Below are 22850 nucleotides of genomic sequence, written 5' to 3' on the forward strand. Positions count from 1 at the left end.
CAGTTAAATCTCGTACTTCCAAATTAATCCATATTTTAGAGTGTAATAAGTAGGCTGGGCCTATCACCTTTCACATTTTGAGCTAATATTATGTCATGACAATTTTAAACTTAGCTAAAACATAGTAAAGTTGAAGAAAATTTTACCCAAAACATTTTAATCTTTCAGCATATTATTGGAACTTTTTTTACAAAATAATTTGTTGACTTTGCCGAGCCGAAATGGTAACACTCATTAGTATTTTGTCATCCAGTGGGTGCGTTCTGTTCTTCGTCTTATTTCTTGTGTTCGTCCACCGATCGTCATATTTCTACAAACAAGTTATTTATCTGCTCATATTAGTGGTAAAGTAAGTCTTATTCAAATATGTTCTTATTCATAACTAGAATGAAAGGCTAAAGTAGCTCTCCTGTCAGTTTAAGTTTACAGACTAGACAAGTGCTTATGGAAAACTGTTCCATGCGTCCACATCTATCAGGCCAAACATGAAAATGGTTTACTTGAGTATTTTCTTGACTTTGGAAAATATCTATTATGTATTATTTCATAAATTCAGATGTGTGAGCAATATGTTCATTATCCCAAACTGATTGCTAGAGCCTGCCTAGTGGACACAGTGTATGTTATTATTGTTTTGGCAGCTAGGCTATTTCGTGTTCGATGGTGGGTTCCAAAGGTGATGTGAATTATAGGCAGAGTTAGTTAACCAGGGTCTGATTTCAGATAGTAAAGTGTAAGTTATCTACCTTAACTGTGTGTTTCGAATGGGTTTGGCTTTCATTTCTGTCCGAAATGAATAATTTTAGGTAAAAGATCCCGTATGAGAACAGTAATGGGGGACAACAATGGGAATGGGATATCAGAGTTTTCCCGGGCTGGGGAGACAAAGCGCATGATAATTTAACCACACCCACCTATACTAACTTGGGGCCCCATATCCCTTCCTTATTCTTTCCTACAACGCCGCTGAACTTTACGGTTGGGGAAACTCGGAATGAGTAAAATATGTTAACCTGTCGAACCTAACCTTACCCACCTAGCCTAACTAACCTAGGTGCTGGGACCTCATTACTTACCGGCCCATGTGACGTTTCCCTTCCCTAACCTCATCTAAAACTTAAACAGAGGAAAGAAAAGGTATATATTTTGATTAGTCACCTCACTTGCATTATAAGGAATAATTAGTTGCAGATGTAAAAGGTTGGAATCAGTTGCTTCAAAATGTTTCCATGAAAAACACTAACATGCTGTGAATTGGATTGTGGAGATGAGTGGCAACAGTTGGTGATAAAAAATGGAAAAGAAGCACTAATTGGTATTTGTAGGTAACAATTTACCAAGACAAATCCTATCAGAAATATCCTGACGGATTACTTAACCCAATCTTTCACTTCACACCAAAGACTTTCAATGTTTAAGAGAACTGGTTTAGGAACAGTGTTACGTCAATAAAAGTACTGTAACTGCAAAATCTTATTTAAAAGTCTTGCATTAATTCATTTTATTAATAGACTGTATGATTGCATAATTTGCATATCCATGCTGTATTGATTACTGTAAAGTAGCTTAAAGAGTAAATGTATATATGGCACTGATTATTGTAACCATGCTGAATAACGAGTTTTTTTTTCAGACTATTTTCATGTTTCAAACAATTCTAGATATCCATTTGTACTGGAAATTGATGTTTTGATATTTTGGGATATTTTTCCCTATTCCAAAACCTGTCAATTTCAATCTCCTCACATGTCTAAACTGTAGGTGCAAGTTTTCTTTCTTTTTCCATCCTTTGGACAATGCTTCTTTCTGCAAATTTACTATTTGTATAACTACCCTCAACATTTTCATTAGCCATCAACAGATCCCCTTAACTACTGTTTGTTCCGTAACCGAAATACAAACCACGCTATTTAAATAGGGTATTACTTTCGGCATAGCTGAAATGGCGAGCCATTATTATTTCAACGAGGGTTTACCACCCCCTCGCTAGTTAGCAAGGGGGTAGGGGAGGGGTAGCTAGTTACCCTTCCCCCCTCACACACCGGTGAACTAGTTCACTTTACTTTTGGCTCGGGTGATGGGCAGACGTGTCTGCTCCCACCCTCGCTTTGGCAGCCATTTATGCTTTTTGTCTTTTACTTACTTTTTCTTATACTTAATATATATATAAACATTCTTTATGTTTATGTATATATTTGTGTTTAGAAATATAGTAAGTTTCCTTTTCAGTGTTTGTGCTGTGTGTGTAGTGTACGGCAACGTCACTGGCGTAGTACCAGGCCACCACGGTTTCACTTCATGGGGTGCGGCCTCTCCCTTGGTCCTTCGGTCGTTCCTTCGGCTTCCGATAATTCGGCCGCCGTGGGGAATCGTCATCGCTGGACTTTCTTCATTCATCTGTTTTCTCCGCTGTTCCTCCTTCCCTACGGGGAACTTTGATTCTCAGCGAAGGGAATGTGGGAGTTTAGATTGACTACGGTCTCTTTACTTGGTCGTTCACCCTTTTACTACTACTATGTACCATTACGGAAGCTTCTTTCCCGTGCGGGTTGGGTTGCTATTCCGTTTATTTGTCTCAATTATTTTTAATGAAATCTAATTGTTTTTTTAACTTGTCAGCATTCTGTGGAGAACACTTCCCTTCGGGGGTCAGTGGTTCTTACTATTTGTGAACATTCTTGGATGAATTACATAATTATGATTCTGTTATAATTCTGTGTTTGTTACAGTTCTCCGCCCTCCCCCTTCTCCCATGAATGTCAGTGGGGGAGGAGGGCGCATAATTAATTTGTAATTCTTATGTTTTCTATTCCATCGGGGTTTCTCTTCGGAGTTCCTCCCGGGGGAATTTCTGTTAACTAATTGTTTATTTTATTTTCCCAGTTAACGATGCAGTTTTTCTTAGTTTGCTTAAAGTGTGCCAACGAAGCAGAGCTGCCCTGTTGGTGCCTGGGGAGTCTGCTGTTGCTGCCGTCTCTCTAGGACATCGTCATGGGCGTGTTCCTTTCTCTTAGAAGTTCTCCCGTGACAACTGTCAGCTCTTTAGTTCATCTTAGAACGCTAAGGAGGATCGCCTCTAGGGGTAGGTAACTTCCCTTCCGAGGGAGGTTCCCTTCCCAGATGTGAGTTTTTTCCCCTGCAGAGGGGGAACTTCTCATACCTTTATAATTCCTGGTTAGGTTTTCCTGGTCCTCGGGCAGTTATGCTCTTGGTGCTGAGCGACCGCACTTGTAACCATGCTCAAGGAGCTGAGCGGTTGCAAGGCCGGGCGCATGAAAACTTCAGGTGGCTATGCTCTTGGGGCTGAGCGGTCGCACCTGCAGCTATGCTCAAGGGGCTGAGCAGCTGCAGGATCAGCCTTGTGACCTCTCTCGTTCGCGAGGGAGGCCACTCATAAGGACTCCTCTTCGGAGGCTTGCTCCTTATAGGTCAGCTTGCTGATCCTACGGCCCCAAGGGGCGCCATCACCAGTGTCTTCAAGTCTCTTCTACGATGTGTTCACCTCTCTCGTTCACGAGAGAGGCCACTCATAGAGTCTCCTCTTCAGAGGATTGTTCCTGTTTAGATCACCCTGCTGTTCGGGACTTCTCCGCAGTTTGTTCGCCATGTCCTAGACCTGCTGACCTGCCGTCTCCGTTCCTGGCTGCTGACGCTGTGGGCGCTCACGCACCCCGTTACCCAACGGGCACCGGTCCCTTCAGGGCAAAAGGGGCTTTCTCACACTGTGAGTAAGTCCCTTAAGCGCCAGGTATCCCCTGCACGCCAATCTTTTCCTGCGCACTCGCGCGCAAGCGCTCGCCTACTGTTCCTGCTGTTCCTGAGACTTCCATCCAGAGGAAGCCTGTTCCAGGGACTATTCCTGAGTTAGCGCACAGGCGCTCACCAGAACTTCCAGTATTGATCGTCCCAGTTCCTGATTGTCCTGTCAGCTGTTCCTTCATTCTAGCGCGCGCTCGTTCAACGCCGACGATCTTCTTTCGCGAGCGAGCGCTGACGATCTTCTTAAGCGCGCAAGCGCCAACAATCTTTGAGCGCTGTCGATCTTCTTACACGCGCAAGGGCCAACGATCTTCTTGGCAGACAATATTCTTTGGCACGCTAGCACTGACGATCTTCCTACGCACGTAAGCTCCGACGATCGTCCGCACACAGACTCCAATGGCTCCCCGCGCCGACGATCTTCTTACGCGCGCTAGCGCCGACGATCTTCTTAGGCGCGCTAGCGCCGACGATCTTCTTAGGCGCGCGAGCGCAGACGATCCTCTTACGCGCGCAAACGCCGACAATCCCCTTACGCGCGCAAGCGCCGACGATCCTCTTACGCGCGCAAGCGCTGTCGATCTTTAAGCGCTGTCGATCTTCTTTCGCGCACAAGCGCCGACGATCTTCAAGCTCCAACAATCTCGTATGCGCGCGTGCTGACATTCTCACGGGCTCCTCATTCTGTTCCTGCACGTCAATCTGATTCCTGTTCACCCTATGAAGTCTCGCTCGCACGCTTGCGCGCCCGCGAGAGTGTTTTCAACGGTCTCTCGCACGCGATCCCTGGGTTTTTCCCAGCGCTCCCTCTACCGAGGTGAGGCCTCCTCCCACCGCACCAATGGGAGAAACCCCACCTCGAGCAGGAGAATCGTCCCGTGTTGGGGCGAGAAGAGCCCTCAGACTTCGTTGTTGGAGTCCCGTATCCCTCCTAGGAGGGAACCGAAGGACTCTAAGGAAGAGTCCCCCCAAGTAGAGCCTTTGGGGACGGGAGACTTTGCTGCCAGCTCTCCAGGGGGAGAGAAGCAAGAGTCAGAGCATGCCTTTTGGCAGGTCTTGACTCTGATGAGGCATCTCAACGGGTTCAAGGACCCTCAGGTTCCTCCTCGTGAGGGCAAGGACACGGTCGTGGACCGAGTCTTTGGCACTCAGAAACCCGCTAAGGCCAGTGCGGTTTTGCCCTGGTCCCAGGGGCGAAGAGTGCCTAGGGATAAGGTTGACGGCCAGCTCTCTGAGCTCCCCTCCTCCAGCCGTTCCACTACTGGCAACAAGCTCCTCCCACCTCTACCAGAGGAGGTATTTTGAGATCATGGAGGAGTCTGGCTTAGCTCTTCCATTGCACTCTGTGGAAGAGCTAACCAAGGGAATCCCTCTCAAGAGACACTCTAGCCGGCAAGTGACTCTCTTGGTGACAGAGATCCTAAGTCAGGAGAAGGTCGCGAAGTGCGCCATGCAGGCTACTTCGTGGCTGGACGTCTGGTTGAGGTCTCTTGGCATCCTGTTGCGATCCGAGTATCTGTCCAAAGAAAGCACCAGGAAGGCACTGGAGACCTTCCTCCTTTCGGGCACCTGCACCATTGAATTCTGGTCCACCAAGCCTCTAACTTGTGGGCCAATTTGATCTCGAAAGGACGTGATGCGGTGGCAGAAAGGTTCCTTTCGAGGGTCCCGGCCTTCGAAGTCGGCAAGTTCAGACACTCTTTCCTTATGGGAAAGAGTCTGTTTGAGCCCAAAGATGTGGAACAGGCCGCTGAGAGGTAGAGGAAATCCAATCAGGACTCTCTCCTCCAAAGGACTCTCACAACGAAGCCCTACAAACCTCCAGCACCTCAACAACCTCACCCGTGCAAGACGACGAAATTGGCAGTGGCAGAAAAGACGACGGTGTCCAAACAGCAGCCCTTTCCTGTCAAAGACAAGAAGGGCAAAAAGCCAGGGGTGGCAAGAATCCGCAAACAGATTGGCAATCCCCCTGCATGTCCACCATTGGGGCGATGCCTACAAAGTTGCGCATTGAGGTGGCAGCAACTCGGGGCCGATTCCTGGACGATTTCCGTAATCAGTCGGGGATATCACGTCCCGTTCACAACATCTCTATCTCCCCTGACAGCGAATCCAGTGTCGTTGCGCTCCTATGCCATCGGATCGGCAAAGGGGCTAGCCCTACGGGCAGAAGTCGAGACCATGCTAAAGAAGGATGCTCTCCAAGAGATCGTCGACGGTACCCCAGGCTTCTTCAGTCGACTCTTTCTTGTAAAGAAGGCGTGCAAGACGACGAAATTGGCAGTGGCAGCAAAGACGACGGTGTCCAAACAGCAGCCCTTTCCTGTCAAAGACAAGAAGGGCAAAAAGCCAGGGGTGGCAAGAATCCGCAAACAGATTGGCAATCCCCCTGCATGTCCACCATTGGGGCGATGCCTACAAAGTTGCGCATTGAGGTGGCAGCAACTCGGGGCCGATTCCTGGACGATTTCCGTAATCAGTCGGGGATATCACGTCCCGTTCACAACATCTCTATCTCCCCTGACAGCGAATCCAGTGTCGTTGCGCTCCTATGCCATCGGATCGGCAAAGGGGCTAGCCCTACGGGCAGAAGTCGAGACCATGCTAAAGAAGGATGCTCTCCAAGAGATCGTCGACGGTACCCCAGGCTTCTTCAGTCGACTCTTTCTTGTAAAGAAGGCGTCTGGAGGCTGGAGACCAGTCATCGACCTCTCAGCTCTGAACAGGTTTGTCAAACAAACTCCGTTCAGCATGGAGACAGCAGACATGGTCAGGCTTGCAGTGAGACCACAAGACTTCATGTGTACACTGGATCGGAAGGACGCGTACTTCCAAATCCCAATCAATCCGTCTTAAAGGAAGTACTTAAGATTCAGCCTAGACAACAAGATCTACCAGTTCAAGGTGCTGTGTTTGTCTCCACAGCACCTCAGGTATTCGCCAAAGTGTTCACCCTGATCTCTTCGTGGGCACACAGGATCGGCATCCGTCTCCTCTGCTATCTGGACGACTGGCTGATCCTGTCAGACTCGGAGTCGACCCTTCTTCGACACCGGGACAAGCTTCTGAGACTTTGCCAAGATCTAAGGGATCATGGTAAATCTCGAGAAGTCTTCTCTGCCTCCATCTCAACGACTGGTATATCTAGGCATGATCTTGGACACCAATCTCCACAAAGCCTTTCCATCAGACGAGAGGATAGCAAGACTGAGGAGGGTCGCAGATCCTTTCCTCAGATGAGAAGAACTCCCAGCCCAATCATGGTTACGTCTTCTCGGTCACCTTTCTTCCCTGGCCCGTCTAGTTCCAAATGGGCACCTCAGGATGAGATCCCTGCAATGGCGGCCCAAGTCCCGGTGGAATTAAGGTCACGATTCCCCGGACGTTTTGGTCGCTATGGGTCCTGCGGAACGGACGGACCTTCAGTGGTGGGTGACAGACGAAAACCTTCGAAAGGGGGGCCCACGTCCTGAACCACAGGACCTCAGGCCTATGGTCAGAATAAAAAAAAGTGCCTCCACATAAACCTGCTAGACATGAAGGCCGTATTTCTGAGACTTCAACAGTTCCAACAGTACCTGGCGGGTCACTCCGTGGTGGTGAGGAGCAACAACACCACGGTAGTGGCTTAGATCAACAAGCAAGGAGGTACCTTTTCACAACAGCTATCCCATCTTGCAGTAAAGATACTGAGATAGACCGAAGTCCACTCGTTTCCACTATCGGCTCTCTTCATTTCGGGCAAAAGGAATGTGCTCGCCGACAGTCTGAGCAGGGCATCCCAGATAGTGAGTACCGAGTGGGCTTTGGATCCTCTAGTAGCCAACAAAGTCCTGACTTTGTGGGGTTCCCCGACGGTGGATCCGTTCGCGACAGCCATTGAACTTCAAGCTTCCGCTGTACTGCTCCCCATTCCCGGATCCCAAGGCACTCTGGCAAGATACCTTCCAACAATGGTGGGTCAACATCGGCGTTTGCACCTTTCCCCCCGTTCTGTCTGATGAGAAGGGTGCTCAACAAGACCAGAATATCGGTCGACCTGTCAATGACCTTAGTAGCTCCGCTATGGCATCACGCAGAGTGGTTCCCGAACCTTCTGCAGCTCCTGACAGAACACCCGAGAGAACTCCCTCCTTGACACGAGCTACTCAAACAACCACACTCCACCCATCTCCCACAAAGCCGTAGCATCTGTCTGTCTGTCTGTATAGATTGCCTTACCTTGTGTAAGACGCTGCGGCTTCACGCCTGGAGACTATCCAACATCTCACAGAGAGAGGCTTTTCGCAACAAGTTGCGGGAAGGATGTCTCGACACCTGCGAAAGTCGTCCGCAGGAGTCTTCCCTGGCGAAGTGGAGAGTCTTCTGTGGTTGGTGTCGTGGAAGGGGTCTCTCTCCACTCGATGCTACTATTCCAGCAATAGCGGAGTTTCTCGTGTATTTGCTGGAAGAGATGCGCCTTTCAGTCTCGGCAGTGAAAGGCTATCACTCGGCCTTAAGTCTTGCCTTCAGGCTAAAAGGAATGGAAATTTCCCCCTCGCTGGAACCACTCATACGAAGTTATGAACTTACCTGCCCTCAGTCGGAAGTGAGACCTCCTCCAGGGAGCGTGGTTCGAGTCCTCAGGTCTCTTAAGAGACCTCCGTTCGAACCATTACGCCAGGCTTCTGATCGCCACCTGACTTGGAAGACGGTGTTCCTACTTGCTTTGGCCTCGGCCAAGCGAGTCAGTGAACTTCATGGTCTCTCGCATGACATCGCCCATTCAAGGGGTTGGGTAAAGGTAGCGTTCAGGTTTGAAATCCAGGAGTGCCGAACCCCCGGTTCGACTCTTTCCGGATTTCGAATCTCCGTTCTGTAACATATGACCCAGACCATCTCCTACTGTGCCCAGTAAGGAGTCTGAGGCTCCATCTTAAGAGAACAGCTGCAATTCATCCTCGAGTGCAAGCATTGTATGTGAGCACAGGAAGGACGAAGAGGAGGGTCACTAAGATCACTATCTCAGCATGGATTCGCAGGGTCATCCACCATTCCCTGAATCCAGACCCTCCTCCGTCACGTCACCCTAGAGCACATGATGTCAGAAGCATCGCTACATCCCTGGCATTCAAGAGAAACTACTCAGTGACGCAGGTTCTACAAGCAAGGATTTGGAAGCCTCAAACGACCTTCACAGCCCACTACCTGCAGGACGTGACCCACAGGAGGCTCGATACGTTCTCTATCGGCCCTGTGGTGGCTGCACAACAGCTAGTTTAAACCTCAGGCTCCTTAATGGACAAGCAGCAGAAGGTTGAGGGCATTGTTACCCGGTTTTAGTCTGCATGAATGAAAAGATATGCCTGGCCCTTATTCTTTTCTTCATTCTCCCCTCTCTTAGGGAAAGCAGCATATTGGGTTCTCTGCACAGCTGACCTCAAACCACTGCAGGTAAACCATGCTTCCTTGTGTTCCTAGTATCAAGATACAGTAATACTGTCGCGTCCCCCATACCCTTACGAGGTGGTATTGGGAACATCCTAACCTAGAATTCCATCTAATGAACTCCAGGTCAACTTCCTAGGACGAGTCACACTTCATTCCTTCACACACACACTTACGTAGGCCGCGGTACTTGCGAGGTGCAGGGACGCCTTATCTCGAGTTCTACACACTCAGATACTGAGTCCCCGGGCAAAAGCCAAAAAGCCAGTAACGGCTGGGACTTACCACCCTTCCTAAGGGTTAAGTCACCCTATTTAAATAGTGTGGTTTGTATTTCGGTTACGGAACAAATGACAAATTCGTAGATAATTTGTATTTTTCTTAACCATACAAACCTTAGCCATTTAATCAAACTTGCCCGCCAGCCTTGTCCCCCAGGAAGTCCTACCTCTAAGCAAAGTGAACTAGTTCGCCGGTGTGTGAGGGGGGATGGGTAGCTAGCTACCCCTCCCCTACCCCCTCGCTAACTAGCGAGGGGGGTAGTAAACCCTCGTTAAAATTCTAATGGCTCGCCATTTCAGCTACGCCGAAAGTAATACCCTATTTAAATAGCTAAGATTTGTAAGGTTAGGAAAAATACAAATTATCTACGAATGTCATTTTTTTTTTTTTTCGCAATTACTTTAGTAGATTAGAAGACTGCATTGCTTTGATGCATTAATTTGGGCCCGAAATTGGAGAATTTACTGTTTCAACACACTCATCCCACAAGACCTGTGCACTTTGCCATATTTTGATACTGGTCTATTGGTCATCTACATTGCCTTGTTTATACTTACATATATTAATTTAGTTTGTTTTAATAATTGTTAACAGCAGTATCATGTTATTCAACATTATTAGATGAACCAAATTGAAATATAGTGTTTGAAATAGCAATCAAAGACTTGGGAATACTGTAGTGTTATGTCTATTAAAAAAAATTGCCGAGTCTTATCTATGAGTAGCGCAGGAATTAATATTATTAGACTGTATGGTTGTATAATTTGCATGTCAATGCTGTACTGTATCACTGTAGCCTAGCTTAAAGGGTAAATGTCTGTATTTGCACCGTTATCATAATCATGGTAAATTATAGGTTTTCAGACTATTTTCGTGAGTATCAAACAATTCTGATATCTATTTCTACCAAATGTTGATAGGTTTTGGAGTGCAGGTATATATTTTTTAACCCCAAAACCTGACAAAAGCCATCTCATCACATGTTCAAACTATAGGTGTGTTATCAATTTTTTTTTCTCCATCCTTTGGACAATGTATGTTTCTGCAAATTTACCATTTGTAAAATTGCCCTCAACATTCTCATTGCTTCTCCTTAGTATTTTGGTATCGATAACAGTACATCTGCATAAAATTGATCCTAGAGCTCCCTTTCCTGTGGCCTTTGTACATTTTCCTTCTTTACTACGGTGGACAACAAAGGGCCCAGTAATAATCCTTAATGAATATTTAGATTTATCTAAAATTCTTGCTATACCTACCAGATATAGAATTATTGCAGTAACGTCACTACTTCTTCGTTTTCTGCATCTTTTCCCACTTTTTTGTGGGGTCGATGTTTCTGGCCAGCGTTATCCATCTACCTCTGTCCCACACTTCATCACCGGTTAATCCCTTTGATCGAAGGTCATCCTTGATACAGTCCATCCACCTTCGCTTTGGTCTCCCTCTATTTCAAGTTCCCTGTACCTCTATTTCCATCACTCTCCTCCCAATTGAGATTTAAATTTATTCAACATTTTGTCTTTGTCTATAGGTTGCATTATATTTTCTTTGTGTACAGTAATGTACAGACTGTATTCTTTTTGTAATCATTATTGTCAAGTTTGTTTTCACGTATAACCTTTTTATTGGTTTAATTCTTATTCTTTCTGAAAATATTTTTGCAAAATTTTAGACCAGTGCATCCTAGACTGCACTTATGTCGCTGTGTGTATTGCTCTATTTGTAGACTACATTTCACTATTAGAGACCTTAACTTTGCCTCCAAACAGGATATTATTTCAAGTTCAGAAAACTTGGATTTTTCAAAAGTGGCACTTGTCTCAGCTGCTTATTCCAGGTTTTAAGAAAACAATCATTTTGAAATGTATGCCATTCCTTAGACAAGGAAATGGCAGTGTATTAGGATTTAAATACAGTACCTTGCTTTTCATAGGTCCTGTTATCTAAGTGGATGTCATGAGATTCGGGCAATTTAAGTTTGTGGCAGACATAACCACTTGAATTTGTGTTCCATCTATTGGAATCCAGCCTTGGATAATTCTTTTTTTTTTTTTTTGTCTTTTTACCAGTATGGCTACGATACAAGATTATGGGAAGGCCTCTTTATTCTTACGCTATGTACAAACCATCGTCCTTCAAATAGCGAGATTGATTTAGTGCGAGATGTAATCTGGTGGAAGGTGCAAGCGAATAGCTTCAACCACCTAGACAGCCTGAAAGTTTCACTTTTGATTTGGCCACTGATGAGTACTGTACGCACATACTGTCAGCTCTTAACAAGCATTTATTTTTTTTTACAGGAAGTGAATGTGTTTGAGATTGTTGGAATGGAAATCAAGCAAGTATTTTGTACTTGATAGGGGAAGGGTGGATGCTGCAACAGGTTTATGAGTAAACTGGTTGTAGATCTTCACTCTCTCTCTGTCCTGTAGCGGGTATGATTGTTTGCAATCGTCCCCATGTGTCGAATGCAGGTTGTAGCCTCCTGTGCAGTGGCAGGTGTATGCCCTAAAGGGAAAGAAGCAAGCTAAACCTTCACCGGTATTTGTCCTGGTAATGTCTAGGAAGACACCGAAGAGGCTTTTGCTGCCGTCCCTGTGCATGTGCCCTTTGGGTGCTACTATAGCGTGAATCCTACCCTCATTTTCTGTTCCTACCTCACTATGGGAATTCAAATCTACTATAGGGTGATTCCTACCAAGCAAACAACCAAATAATGTTATGTTCCCCTTCCAGTGTGGTATTACAAGAGTCACACCTCAATTAAGCGTTACCAAACCAACTAAACAAGCAAACAGTGTAAACAAAACGACCATTTTACCTTACCTAACCTAACCTACCTAAAGTGCGTTTTATGGATTTTTCCTAATGTTTTTATAGAATAGAATAGATTAAAATAGTGTCAAGAAGTATGTGTTATCTATCCTCCTTTGGTAGGAGTTACCTCTTACCCGAAAAATAGGGTAGGAATCACTCTACAGTAAAGTCCTAATGGTAGGAATCACACTATAGTAGCACCGACTTTTGTTTGGTCCCCCAGGTGTATGCATCAGGAGCAAGGAGCCCTCCAATCGGCTTCAGTTGGCTCTTCAGGTTTCAGGTAGTCATTAAAAATTTTTCCATATCTCCCATCCTGACTAAACCCGAAACTGTTTAGACGTGTATTACACGAATCTGCAAATTATCAGATTATGGAGATAGTAATAAATTAAGTGATGGTTTGCTGAGGGCAGCTGCTTGATTAGCTTTGTCGTATTTTCCGGCGATCAAAATATTATTTGTTAGTAATGCTCCTATCATTTAATTAAGATATCTATTTCAAGTACCCTTTTTTAAGGTTCATTTCTCAATTTTAGAAACTTGTACTTTTGTAAATTTAAAAATTGATATTTACGTAATCAGAATTAGGATACAGTTTTGTAGTTTAAGGTAATTTTTCTTTGTAACATTGCCATTAAAGATATCCAATCCTGATGAGGTATGTTTATCATTGCTATTAATTTTTTCTCGAATTCCAGGTAGTGAAGTGGCATCTTCCGTAGAAAAACCGAGTATGGTTAATTGAGGATGTTGTTTACCCTACTATTAAAGGACTACACAACTATTCACATGAAGGTACAGAAACCTAAAACTTCAGTTTACACATTATTAAAAAAAAAAAAAAGGTGATTATAGAAATACAAATTGTTTGCTTGATGGCTCTTTGCCAAGGGGTAAGAGCTTCATTTACTTTACTTTTACCTTAAGTGCTGCTTAAATAGTACAGCAGGGGGACCCTACTCTACAGGACCTCCACGGTCCTTTTAATGAAGTTCATTCTGAAGCATTTCACATTGCGTATTGCTCGCTTACTGTTAGATCATAATTTGCATGTGTTTCCTTTCCAACCAAGGCATTGTTGTTTAATTACTATATTTATTTCACGATCCATTTACCTTTGTTATAAACTTGCAATTTTAGTAAATTTTAGGCCAAGATTTAAAAGAAAATGAATTATTTGTGTCACAAGCTTAAGCTAAGAAAATGTCCTATATATCACAATACTATTGGCGTGAATCTTAAGAAATCTTTAATGGACTTGCAATTTGTGCTTGTGATTTTTCATATCTCCAGTTACTTCCAGTTAACTCGACTGCATTGTTATATCATTGTCCGTAATTTCAGAAGTTTGATTTTTAACGGGAGACATCTCTATCCTTCACTTATTCCTTTGCTCAGAGGAAGTCTATTTTATCTAAAATTGACATTGGCATGGTCTGTCTCAATGGTACGACAGTAGAAAACAGTCTCTCTCTCTCTCTCTCTCTCTCTCTCTCTCTCTCTCTCTCTCTCTCTCTCTCTCTCTCTCTCTCTCTCTCCCCTCTTAGGCACAGGGAATTTGTTATCCGGAGCTTAGTTTAGTAGAACTGATACTGTATGTACAAATATAGGTTTACTTCAGTGACTTTTCTTTATTTTACTTCTCCATTACAGATATTTAAGAGGCATTCTGAGAACGTTATTACATTTCGAATCTATGATGTAATGTGTGTATTTTCCAGAACCGGACCAGGCTGCTCTGAACTTCACAAAGCTCTGATTGAAGGGAAATTGGATCTGAAAGAGTAAATTGATGCGTTTCCAGAAGAGTAAGTTTATTGCATTTTTAATATTTTACCTTGCTGTAGATTTCTATCGGATTAAGTCAATGTATCAAGACTTTGGTCATGCATTACATTTAGAATGTAGTAGATTGAAGTTTATCTTGTACTTAGGTAGTGTCATCAGTACATCTCGTGCTGTGCACTGTAGGTATTTTTAAGTGTCTTTGCTGTATTCCTTCGACCCATATTGTAGCTGCACTTGTTAGGTTTAAAGGCCACTCATGAATGGCAGAAGCAAGGGACTGTGACATTTCCCTATCGAGCAGGACAATCCCCCAGAGACAAACCATATATACATATGATCAGCGCCTAAGCCCCCTCTCCACCCAAACTAGGACCAAAGGAGGCCAGGCAATTGCTGCTGGTGACTCATCGGATAGGCCTATATGCTCTCCCAAACCCCCTATCCCTAGCTCACAAGGATGGTGAGGTTGCAGCGACCAAAGAAACTAGAGAGTTTGAGCGGGACTCTAAGCTGAGTATGGCGTTCACTAGTCAGGAACGTTACCTCATCGGCCACCACGACCCTATACTTGCTGTATTTACGTCCGTTCCACCTACCTTTTTCCTGTTTAACCTCTTTTTAACGTATCCTCCAGTTGCACTTTACTGTGATTGGCCTCCCAAACTCCAGCGCTGGGTTATCTAGTCAAAATTCATAAACTCACTTCTATTCAATGTAATAGCCTCCTGGCTAGTCCGGTGGTTACATGTTCGCTTAGCATTCACATGGTGGCAGATCAATCCCCGCCAGGGACCGTGAGTTTAAGCTGTTTACTGGGGAGAACACTGCTGTGTTTGAGCACCACAGTGGGGTGTTGTGCTTGCCCGGCTGACGTTCTGTTAAGCATCTTTCCTGATGAAACAGGAACCGCAACCAGACACCTTTAACTTTTGACTTGAACTTTATGCTAGATGCAGTATTTTTTTTTTTTTTTTTTTTTTTTTTTTTTTTTTTTTTTTTTTCAACTGAATACTCTCTTCGTAAACTCTGTTAAGTAATTTCTACTGTTCTTTGGGATAGTGGTTTTTCAATTGGCATACTTGCTTCTTAAATCTTGGTTAAGGAACATACTCTCTTCTTAAATCTCGGTTAAGGAACTAATTTCTTCCTTTAATGTCTAGATTCACTTGGTTCTGATCGTAATTTAATCGGATCACTGATATATTATTATCTAGAATTTAGCATTTCCTAATTAGGTTTATTTTATGCAAACTGAGATGCAGTAAAACTTATTTCCAAGTTGTATATTGTTACAACCACATATTGTATATGCCATTGAAAGAAGTTTCCTATGTTCTTAAGTTAAAACAAGAGTGGTTAAGTTATTCTATGACTGCATTTTTGTTCGGAGCTCGTAGACGTTCACATTTTCTCCATTTTTATGTCATCTAAACTGTAGTTTCCTCTTTTATTTGCACTGATTTTTGTTTCAGAAAACATCAGTGTGGTATTTTAAATTCTTTGCACACCAAATCCTTTAAAGTCCTTTTTGCGTATAATAGATTTTTAGTTACTCAGTTTTAGTTTTTAGATTGTTGATTTATGGAATTTGTCATATGCCAGGAAAATAGGGCTTGGTGATAAAGGTTAAAGGTGTTTGGTTTCAGTTCCAGTTCCATCAGAATAGATGCTCACCAGAACGTCAGCCGGACAAGCCCAACCCCCCACTGTGGTGCCCTACAACAACAGTAGCCTCTCCAGTAAACAGCTTAAACTTACGGTCCTGGGCGGGGATCGATCTCTTGCCATGCGAATGCTAGGCAAACACGTTACCACTCTACTAGCCAGGAGGAAATAAATGAGAAACTCTATGAAGTAGGTTAAAATAACAGGGGCCCAAAGTTGATCTGCAAAGCTCGGTACACTGGCCTTGCCCCTTATACGTAAAGGGGTCCGTAACAAGGCAACAGAACGAGAAGAAAGTTCCTGTCTCGAAAGGTTTTCTTTTTGTGGTTTCTGCTAAAAATTGTCCGAGTTGATTTGAATACTGCCCTTATTGCAATCTTTAGTCGAGTACTAATTAATTTTAGTTTTAATCCTATAGTATTGTATTTGTTTTTCTTGTTTTCTGTCTAATTAAGTGGTATAATTACCAAATGGCAAGATTTGTCCCTGTTCCTCTTTATTATAAATATGTCATGTATAAAGTAAATATGGTAGGTTCAACACCTAACTTTTAGTAATGGGTAATGGTGGGTATTCGCCCCAGCTGCACATGGACACTGCTTGATCTCATTGGCCCTATGCGCTGGGTTATATAGACCAAATTAATTAATTCATTATTACACTATTTCTTTATTATGTTTTGTTAATACTGTAGTTATTATATCCATACAATTAATTGAAATGGGGTCGGACTGAAGTCTGTATTTCAGTTTACCCATCATTTGGTCTTCAAAATGTTTTTAATTATTTATAGTGTTTCGAGAGTTTGTATTAAATGGTCATTTTATAGTCATAAAGGACCAAACCCTTTTGGGGGGCCAATTACGCCTGAATTAAGTTATTATCTATTCTCTAGTTTGCAATTTGGTTTTCGTAGAGGCCTCGGAGCATGTGATGCCCTTCTTACAATCTCCAATGCTGTACAGAAATCCCTTGATTGTGGGCCGGAAGTTCGTATGATTGGCATTGATTTTAGTGCTGCCTTTGACCGTGTTAATGATGACGCCCTTGTTTTCAAACTCAAACAGTTGGGGTTGGGTGGGTCATTTCTTAGCATTATTATTGATTTTTTAAGTAATAGATCTCAAAGAGGAGTTGTTGATGGGCACCATAGTGAGTATAGGAATGTGATATCCTGTGTTCCACAGGGTAGTGCTCTTGGCCCATTACTTTTCATACTATATACACATGACATGTGGTTTGGCCTAGAAAACAAGCTTGTTGCATATGCAGATGATGCTACTTTCTTTGCATCAATTCCATGCCCTGAATGTAGATCTAGGGTTGGTGAATCCCTTAATAGAGATTTAACTAAAATTAGTGCATGGTGCAAATTATGGGGTATGAAGTTGAATCCTAACAAAACTCAAAGTATGATTGTAAGTAGGTCAAGGACGGTAGCTCCTCAACATCCGGATCTCAGTATTGATAATGTTTCTTTAAATTTATATGACTTTTAAAATGTTGGGTGTAATTTTCGACAGCAAATTTACTTTTGAGAAACACATTAGGTCTGTGTCTTCTTCAATTGCACAAAAAATTGGCTTATTGAGAAAGTCTTAAGAAATTTTCGGTGATCAATCTATTCTGAAGAAGTGTTTTAATTCTTTCATTCTACCTTGTTTCGAGTATTGTTCTCCTGTCTGGTGTTCAGCTGTTGATTCTAATCTTAATTTGTTGGACAGAAACTTAAGGTCTATTAAATTTCTTATTCCTGATCTAGATATTAATCTTTGGCACCGTCGTTCAATCAGTTCATTATGCATGTTGCATAAGATTTTTCATAACTCTAACCATCCTTTACATTCAGATCTCCCTGGACAATTCTATCCTGTTCGTATTACTAGGCAGGCAGTTAATTCTAACAGCCAGGCCTTCTCCATCGTAAGGCTCAAAACTACGTATTCTAGAAGTTTTATTCCAGCTGTTATCAAGTTGTGGGATGATTTTCCTAATCGGGTAGTTGAATCGGTAGAGCTTCAAAAGTTCAAATTGGAGCAAATATTTTTATGTTGACCAGGCTGACATGAGTCTTTTTATAGTTTATATATGACATATCTATTTTTGACATTGTTGATAGTTTATATATGACATATCTATTTTGACGTTACTGTTTTTTAGAATGATTTATTGTTAATTTGTTCCCATCATTTATTTATTTCCTTTCCTCATTGGGCTTTTTCCCTATTGGAGCCCTTGGGATTATAGCATCTTGCTTTTCCAACTAAGGTTGTAGCTTGGCTAGTAATATTATTATTATTATTATTGTAAATTTGGAACTAGTTTCTTTTTTTTTAAGATATTTTATTCTCTGCGAAGTGGTAATCTTTTTACCACTAGAAATTCTTTCAACTGTTTTACACAACATCTGTTATAGAGATATATAGACAATAGTTAAACTTGGCTTGGTTATTGTTAAAATATATAAATTTTCTTTACTGTAAGTAAATGCTCAATTCTAAAGTTAGGAGACCTTTACGTATTTCTGGATGATACTACTGTACCGTTTTAATTTTCTTATAGTTTACTGGATAAAATTATTTTTCATATCGATCAGAGATCGATATGAATTTTACATGACAATTTATTATAATTTGCTACGTGTTATTGTGGTTTATTGTAACTTATGAGTGAATATTGCTTTTTTATAGTATTTATCTCATTCATTTTCATTATTATCCGAATAAATATTGCAAAAGTTTAACAGGATAGTCATAGTGCAGCTTACACAATTTTTCCTAACATATGTAGTTGAGAAATAGCTGAAGCATTTCCAATGTACTGTGTATATTCTATTCAAGTGGCAAATTCCTCCAAAGAAGTAATACTATGGCAAATTTTTCCTGAGAAATTGTACTCAAAAATATTTTGTCAAAGCATTAAGATGTGGGGAGGTAAGAATAAATGACCCAATACTCTTATTTTTTTCCAGATTGATGGGATTTCTTCAATGGTTACGGAATAAGTTGGTTGTGAAATCAACAGCTTTTAAAGATGGTATGATGTGGTGTGGAAAGGAAAGGCTAAAGCCTCTTTGTTGTCTTCAAAATGCAACGGGTATAGAGAAAAAATGGTTTAAGAAAATGACCAGGTAAAATTTAACCTATTTGAGTTTTATTCAGAAAAAGTATTCACAGTATAAAATATCTTAGTCCATTTTACAGTACAACGATGAGACAATTAGAATAAACTTTACATTACAGTATTTATCATTCTTTTAATTAACCAAATATTTACATTTCGAATTTTAATTTTCTTATCTGCCTCGAAAAAAACTTTCTATTGCTGCTATTGTCATGGTCCTTTAAATCTACAGTGATAGCACCTGTATTCTTCATTTTGATGCACCTGCATTAGTTATACTCTTTCAGTTGGTAATATCTTTGGCCATTATATTGAATTGTATCTTTCGCTTCTTAGGTACTCTTCTCCTCAGTTATAGGATGTATCTAAACATGTCTTTTTTTACAACTTGAAGTCTTCATGCCTTTTTTTCTGCTGATAAGCGTTTTGCAATTAACAGTATGTGATGTATCCATCAACAGCTGGGTTTCATTCTTCAGATATTTCCTATTATTAATAGCTTTTTTTTATTTACGGCTGTATCCATTTTTTAGATGATATATCCTTCTTCCTGCAGAAAGCTGCTATCTTTGTTGCCCGTGTTATTTGCTACTGCTTTCATTGCTGACTTTTTGACTATTGTCTTCTTTCCATCAATCCTGCTGTCTTAATTCTCATATCTTTCTTATCCCTCAAGTAATGTAGACAGCTGGTGTTATTTTAATTTTCATTGATGTCTTGTTGCTGCTGCCTTTCTTACTAATGTCTTTTTACTTATAGAGAACTGTTGTCTTCCAGCTGTTGTTACTGCCCGAATAGAGCTCTACTTGCACCGTGCAGCTGGCTCTACTAATCTCCAACTAAATGGCTAACTCTCAGTCCTCGTGCAGCTCAAACTTCACGACACTACTTCATGCAGCTCCAACATGACTGTCAGTTTTCATGTATATTTGCCCCTTGTCTCCGTGCAGCTTGGACACTACACGTCATCTTGCAAATACTTTACATTGCCCTTTATCCTTCTAATGCCCTTCCTTCGTTGCCCTTCATATTGCTGCTGGTTTGCCTTTTTTACCCTTCATGTTGGTACTATTCTGCCTTCATTGCCTATCATTCATTACCCCACTTACTGTTTGACAGATTTGCTTTCTGTTTACCAGGCTGCATTGCACTCATGGTCCTCTATCATGGTCCTCTGGTTTGCACCTACATTGTCCTTCAGTGTGTACCTGCATTGTCTTCATTGCCCTTCAGATTGCAGCAGCATTGCCTTCATTGCAATAAAGTTTGTTGCTCCATTGCAAAAGTTTGTTGCTCCATTGCCTACATTGCCATCAGTTTGCAGGTACATTGCCATCAGTTTGCAGGTACATTGCCATTCAGTTTGCAGCTGCATAGTTCTCATTGCCTTCAAGACTGCTGTTGTATTTACCTATAGTTGGTGGGTACGTTGCCCTGTAGTTGGCAACTGTTAAGCCCTTCATGGCTGCATTGCCCTCAATGCCTGTTACCCTTATTTGGTAGCTCCATTGCCCTCATTGATCTTCAGCTGCCATCTACAATGCTCTTCTGCATTTTCCTCCTTCAGATCGCGCCAACCCGCCAACAAGGCCCTTCTGCATTGCTTTCAATTCCCATCAGTTGGCAGCTCCATTGTCCCCACTGATCTTCAGTTGCATTTTATAATACCCCTTCACTTGATGTCACCCTTGCCCTCATTGCCTGTCGGATGGCTGCTCCATTGCTCTTTAGTTAGTGACTCCATTGCCCTCCAGTTGGTGGTGCCAATGCCCTCGCTGCCATTATTTGGCAGCTCCATTGCCCTACAGTTGGCGGCTCTTTTCCCCTCATTGCCCTTCAGTTGACTGATCTACTGCCCTCTTTGCCTTTCAATTGGCTGCTCTTTTGTCTTCGTTGCCCTCCAGTTGACAGCTGTATTCCCATCTTTGCCTTTCAGTTGCCAGCATTGTTGCCCTCATCGCTCTTCAGTGGGCTGCTCTATTGCACTCACTGCCCTTCAATTGTCTGCTCTATTGCCCATCAGTTGACAGCTTAATTGCCCTCATTGCCCTTCAGTTGGCATCTGTTCTATTGCCTTTAATTTGGCGGCTATTTCCCCTTTTGCCCTTTCATTTGGTGGCTCTATTACCCTCATTGCCCTTCAGTTGGTGGCTTTATTACCCTCCAGTTGTCTGCTATATTGTCCTCATTCCCCTTCAGTTGGCAGCTTTATTGCCTTCATTGCCATTCGGTTGCCGGCTCTATTGCCCTTCATTTGGAGGCTCTATTGCCCTCATTGCCATTCAGTTGCTGGCTCTATTGGCCTTCATTTGGAGGCTCTATTGAACTCCAGTTGGAGGCTCTATTGCCCTAACAGTTGGAAGCTCTATTGACCTTCACTTCAGCTCCATTGCACTCCTGTTGATGATTCTATTGTCCTTCAGTTGGCAGCTCTATTGCCTTCATGGCCCTTCAGTGACAGCTCTATTGCCCTTCAGTGGCAGCTCTATTGCCCTTAAATTGGATGCTCTATTTCCCTCATTGCCCTTCAATTTGTAGCTGTATTGCCCTTAATTTAGTGGCTATTGCCCTTAAATAGGGGCTTTATTGCCCTTAATTTAGTGGCTTCATCGCCCTCCAATTAGTGGCACTATTGCCCTTTAGGTGGCAGCTTTCTTGTCCTTCATTTGGCAGCTCTATTGCCCTCATTGTCCTTCAGTTGGTGGCTCTATTACCCACCAGTTGGCGGCTCCATTGCCCTTCAATTGGCTACAGTCATTGCCCTACAATTGACAGCCCTATTGCCGTTGTGTTGACGCTCTGTTGCCCTTCAGTTGGCAGCTCTATTGCCTCTCAGGTGGAGGCTCTATTGCCCTCGCTGCATTTAAATTGGTGGCTCTATTGCAGTTATTGCCCCTCAGTTGGCAGCTGTATTGCTCCTCAGTTGGTGGCACCATTGCCCTTCAGTCGGTGGCTTCATTTCCCTCAGTTAACAGCCCTATTGCGCTCTAATGGTCCTTCAGTTTGCAGCTCTACTGCCCTTCAGTTGGCGGATTTATTGCCCACTTTGTTCTTCGGTTGATGGCTCTAATGCGCTTCAGGTTGTGGCTTTACTATTCTCATTGCACTTCAGTTGGCAGCTCTTTTGTCCTCATTGCCTCCAATTGGGGGTTCCATTGCCCTTCGGTTGACGGCTTTATTACCCTTCTGTTGACAGCACTAATGCCCTCATTGCCCTTCAGTTGGCAGATCTCTTGCCCTCCGGTTTGCAGGTCTCTTGCCTTCCGGTATGCAGGTCTCTTGCCCTTCAGTTGGCAGATCTCTTGCCCTCCGGTTTGCAAATCTCTTGCCCTTCAGTTGGCGGATTTATTGCCCACTTTGTTCTTCGGTTGATGGCTCTAATGCGCTTCAGTTTGTGGCTTTACTATTCTCATTGCACTTCAGTTGGCAGCTCTTTTGTCCTCATGTGGTTCCGTTGCCCTTCGGTCGACGGCTTTACCCTTCTGTTGACAGCACTAATACCCTCTTTGTCCTTCAATTTGCAGGTCTCTTGCCCTTCAGTTGGCAGATCTCTTGCCCTCCGGTTGGCGGATTTATTGCCCTCCAATTAGTGGCTCTATTGGCCATCATCTGAGGCTCTCATTGCCATTCAGTTGCCAGCTCTATTGCCCTCATTACCAATCAGTTGCTTGCTCTATTGGCCTTCATTTGGAGGCTCTATTGCCCTCATTGCCCTTCGGTTGGCGGCTCTATTGAATTCCAGTTGGAGGCAATAGCTCCATTACCCTTCAGTTGGCGGATTTATTGCCCTTCAGTTGGTAGCTTTATTGCCCTCATTGTCCTTCAGTTGGAAACTCTATTGCCCTTCTTTTTGCAGTCATTGACCTTCAGTTGACAGCTCTATTGTCCTTCACTTGACAACTCTATGCTGTCATTGCCCTTCAGTTGGCAGGTCTATTGCCCTAAAGTCTGCAGCTCTTGCCCTCATTGCCCTCTAGTTG

At 43.1% G+C, this 22850-nt stretch overlaps 1 long non-coding RNA gene across 1 annotated transcript; it reads left to right on the forward strand.

Annotated features, from left to right (window-relative positions):
* The first annotated feature begins 253 nt into the window (after positions 1 to 253).
* Positions 254 to 19989, forward strand: LOC137643461 (uncharacterized). The gene is made up of 5 exons (XR_011044951.1): positions 254 to 349; positions 12993 to 13089; positions 14016 to 14102; positions 18719 to 18877; positions 19648 to 19989. It is a non-coding gene; the product is annotated as an uncharacterized lncRNA (long non-coding RNA).
* The last annotated feature ends 2861 nt before the right edge of the window (positions 19990 to 22850 follow it).

This window comes from Palaemon carinicauda, chromosome 7, assembly GCF_036898095.1.
Source record: "Palaemon carinicauda isolate YSFRI2023 chromosome 7, ASM3689809v2, whole genome shotgun sequence".
Lineage (NCBI taxonomy): Eukaryota > Metazoa > Arthropoda > Malacostraca > Decapoda > Palaemonidae > Palaemon > Palaemon carinicauda.